Source organism: Anas acuta, chromosome 1 (genome assembly GCF_963932015.1).
Source record: "Anas acuta chromosome 1, bAnaAcu1.1, whole genome shotgun sequence".
Taxonomy (NCBI): domain Eukaryota; kingdom Metazoa; phylum Chordata; class Aves; order Anseriformes; family Anatidae; genus Anas; species Anas acuta.
Window position 1 is genome coordinate 143335849 of NC_088979.1, and position 4778 is coordinate 143340626.

General features: G+C 42.1%; 1 long non-coding RNA gene across 1 annotated transcript; it reads left to right on the forward strand.

The window, feature by feature from the left end:
- Window positions 1-932: 932 nt before the first annotated feature.
- Window positions 933-4440, forward strand: LOC137850252 (uncharacterized). Its single transcript, XR_011092405.1, has 3 exons — window positions 933-1052; window positions 1304-1505; window positions 1964-4440. It is a non-coding gene; the product is annotated as an uncharacterized lncRNA (long non-coding RNA).
- Window positions 4441-4778: the final 338 nt, after the last annotated feature.

The window sequence follows — 4778 nt, forward strand, 5'->3', positions numbered from 1 at the left end:
GTCAGTTGAAATTCTCAGTAAAATTTTGGAAGTAGGAGATTATTATTATTATTATTTTTTCTTAATACCCGTGTAGAAAATGGGCACTTATTACTGATTAATTACTTCTCCCATCAGTTTGCTTCTAATGAACTAACTACTTCATGGAATCCTTCTGCTCTCCTTGCTGAAGAAGATCTGACTTCTACTAGTCAACAATATAAAGCATACTTGTACTGCTAGTGTTATTAAAGCAGAGACACATCTGATGATATGACTGGTGTCAGGAAAGCACGTGCCTTGGAAGTTATTTGTGGATAATCATGAAGATTAGAGGAAAAGAAGAGAAACAGCAGTGAAGAGAGCCACAGTTACACTTCTTCATTTGAAATAGCCAGCTCCAACTTCTCTACTGTGTCTCCTCAAGGAGGAATCAAATCTCTCTTCTTCTCTCAGATATCATTCCATCAGGCTGATAAGAACCACAGTCAATAAAAAGGAAAAAAAAAATTAGGTATGAGCTCAAATACTTCTGCTTGGAAATGTGCTTGTGGCCAGACATACTGCTTAATCTGTGTGGAAAGAAGAGTGTAGAGAGATGGTAAACAGTTCATGAAGCCTTCATCCTTGGCTTGAATGAACTTGCATCTCTAGGAAGCTGTCTTTCATAGACATTTTCCAGTGTGTCCCTCCATTCTGCCTCAAAGAAAACTCCAGCTACATTAGCATTTATGTGTGCTTCTGCAGCCCAGTCAGCGCCAAGTGCCTCAGGTCTGCCAGCTTGCTCTGCATTATTCCAAGTTGGTTACAGTGTTCATCTCCTATGGCTTTTGTTTAAACCACCTCCACCACAAACTGCAGAGAGCACAGCTGTGAGGATAACGTGATCAGCTGAAAAATGTTAATAGTAGATTACTAGGCTCAGTATAGAAACTGGAGACAGGTGCTCTTAAAAACAATGCCGATATTTTAATTATAAACTAAAGATTTGAAAAGAAGCATAGACAAATTTACTCCTACTCACCTGTAATTGAGAATGTAAATACTAATTAGCTGGTGTTGATTTCCCAAAGGTAAGTGTTTGCCTATCTGTGGCTGCATGTGGCTGATGCAGCTGGTGGAGAGAGACAGGCTATGGCTGTGGGCAGCCTACCTATGCAGCTCATCAGATGGAGCTATGGAGCAGCTTCGGTGGAAACTAGTTCAGAGGAAGCTTAATTTTTCTTAAAAAATATAACCAGTGACGCAACAGGGAAAAGTTTTGGAGCGTTCAGTGAGATTCAGAATGTTACTAACCTTATTTATATAAAAACTTGTTTTTAAGGTGCCTTCGTGAGAACACGGTTGCTGGCCTGGTGGGTCTGAGCATCCCACCCTGTGCAGTAATCTGTCTCCAGAAGCAAGCAGTGGTAGGTGCTGAAGAGCTCTCTTTCACAAGACCTGGCTGCTCCAATGTGCCTGACAGACATGCAGCACAAGTCTGACCACTCAGTATTCAGGCACAAAGAGAGGATGACCCTTGTCAGGTACACTCACTCTTTGGCACTGGGATTAAGAGCTGTGGATTGCTGTAAAATCCTCATTTGTTTGTGGGTGTTGAGGGAGAAACTCTGTGAAGACTTTCAGCATCTGTTCTTAGCTAAAAGGGTATAGGTCACCCTTATATCCAAATAAGAAAACAATTTCAGAGATTATCATAATTTCAGCATTATGCAGAAGTACACATTCCTGAAGAATTCAGCTAGTCAGTGTTCTGCACCTGCTGTTGTTTCCTGAAGGAATAAATTGCTATTGTGGATGTATAAAGCCCTCAGCTCTCTAAAAGCAAGCATGATACTGTGCCATAAATCTTTAGCCTGCAGTTGGGACTGGTAGAAGCATGGCTCACAAATTCAAAGGGGAAGAGCTGTGTTAAGAACTCTGCTGTTGTAATTTTAACATATTTCCAGGCACTTTTTTCACTTTTTTTTCTTTTTCCTCCTAGGATTTTATTGATGTAATTGAAGGATTTTGGATTAGAGAGGGAGTTAGGAATGAGGGTAGTGAGGGTGCTAGTGTTTGATGGATTCTGGGCTCTGCTTGGATGGGTCATTTCACTGGATTTAATACAGTTATCCTCAGAAATGCACACATTTTACCCTTCAGGTTGAACAGTTATAAAATATGAGGAAGGCTGGATTAAACTGGGTTAGCAACAAAAAAAATTACACAACTTTGCTAGTGTTCAGCACTCAGGCATTACACAACCTTCTACCTCTCTAGTGTTTAGTAGCTGTTTATTTGAAATCATTTTATGCCCAAGGTTAAGATTCCATTTAATGAAAACAAAATGTAGAAAATGTGAACTCTAGGCACAAGAGATTTGAGAATAAATGTAGCTGTATGGGCTAGATTTATTCTCTCCTTCCCTTCCCCATCTTCACCCTTTATTTTTTCCACAGAATCTAACCAGCACCCTTATTCTCCTTTCATTTTTTATAAAATAGGCTGTGATGGATCATGTCACAACTACTTAAGCAGCAGCACAGTGAAACAGCATTTCAATAATTGTTAAAACTGCACAGAATGCTATGCTGTGACTGCTACTGGATATGTCTTATCCATGAGCATGTGAAAATATGAATATCATGGTCCATAAATATTTGTCTGGGGGAAAAATTCTGACAATAGAAGTCTTAATCTAGCAGACTTCATAAAAACATTCATCTCTGGAAAAATTCAGATAAGAAATACTGCATTTTTTTAATTATTTTTATTTAATAGAAGCTGTAATTAATCACTAGAATAATTTGTCCAAGGGATGTTCTGGCTTCTCTGTCACATGGAGTTTTAAAATCAAGATTAAAATGTCAGCCTAAAAGATTTACTGTAATCAGCTAGAGGTTATTGGACTTGATGCCACAATTAATAGGCAAACTTCTCTGACAGTAGTAAATGGGAAATTTGGTTAAAAGACTCTATCTCTTCCTTTCGACCTTGCCACATCTGACTTTATGGTATCAGTCAGCCTGAGCTTATAAATACTAAAGAGATACTTGAAAGGAGTTAAGCAGTGGACAGGAGTTTCTTTGACATATGGAGTGGGCAAGGTCTTGGGCAAGCTTCTCTAGCTGACCCTGCTCTGGGTGGTGGATTTGGACTGGATGATCTCCAGAGGTCCCATCTGTGGTCCTATAGTACCAGTGCATTTTTCCCAAGCCCAAGTAATCTTCAGCATTTGGGACTAGCAGACATCTGCTCATCCTCAAACTGAGCGGAACTGGGGATGTTGTCCAGATCTCTTTAACAAGGACCCTCAGACTACTCATTGATGCTCACTGTTTTCCAAACAGCAGTTTGACAGCCTGTTAATAACCTGTGATGCCATTAAGAAGGCATGCAAAACACACCCTTTGTCTATCTGACCATTTCTGTCACATAGTCATTGTTTACCCTTTATTACAAATTATAACTATGATTACATATGTACTGGGTTTGCATGGCAAGGCTTTGGTAAAGGGGCTTTGCAGGGGTGGCGTTTCTGAGAAGAGTCCAGCAGCTGCCCCATGCTAAATAAGGACTTGTTTCAGCTGGCTCCAAAGGGACCTGTCACTGGCCAGAGACAAGCAATAAGCAATACTGTACACCTCTGAGAGTAAATTTAAGAAAGGGGAAAAAAATGCTGCACAACAGCAGCTGGGAAATACGAGGTGACTTGCAGACACCAATGTTAGTACAGAAAGAGGACAGGAGGTGCTCCAGGCATGGAGCAGAAGTTCCCCTGTGGCCTGTGGAGAGGCCTCTGGTGGAGCAGGCTGTCCCCCTGCACCCATGGGTCCCACAAGGAGCAGATCTCCACGCTGCAGCCCATGGAAGAGCCCCCAGTGGAGCAGGTGGATGTGGCCTGGAGGAGGCTGCAGCCCTTGGAGAGCCCCTGCAGAAGCAGGCCCCAGGCCAGAACTGCAGCCCGCGGAGAGGAGCCCACGCTGGATCAGTTCGGGAAGGACAGCATCCTGTGGGAGGGACCCCATGTGGAGCAGGAGCAGGCAGTGGCTGTGAAGAAGCAGCAGAGATGAAATGCTAGGGACTGACCATAGCCCCCATTCCTCTGTGCTTCTTGGGGGGAGGACATGAAAGAGGATGAATGAGAGGAAGGTGGTTTTTTAGTTTGTTTTTAGTTTCTTGCTGCTCTACCTTGTTAGCAATAGGTAATAAATCACATTAATCTCTCTGTGCTGAGTCTGTTTTGACTGTGATGATAATTGTTGAGTAATCTCCATCTTTATCTTAACCTTTGAGCTCTTTTCATCATATTTTGCCCCCTTTTTCTTTGAGGAAGAGGAGTGGTTGTGGTGAAGCTCAAGTTACCTAGCTGAATAAAACCAACCAAAACTTTTAAAAGAAAATAGCTTCTCCCTGTTTCTCAACAAGTGAATAGGTGCAGGAATAAACCTACTTGAAAAATGGTGGAACAGATGAGAAGATGAGGAGGTAATAGCAGAGGTCCCATCCAGCTCTGACAGACTTAATGCAGGCTTTATCTGATCAACTGATACTGTTTTGGTCTGTCTGTGGGTTTCGGTCCTGTTGATAATAGGGAAAAATTTTGTCTTGTCACAGAGCTGCATTGGTCATGGGAGGAACGGGAGCTGTGCAGATTCTTTTTCATTGAGCTCCTGGACTGCTGTGTAGTGTTATGTCTCCCCTTTCAAAGGCACACAGCCTGTGACCGATGAGCACTAGAGGTGCAGAGCACAGCACATGGTCTAGTTGGTTGATGCTTAAACACATTGGAATGTCACACATATCTGAGGCCACAA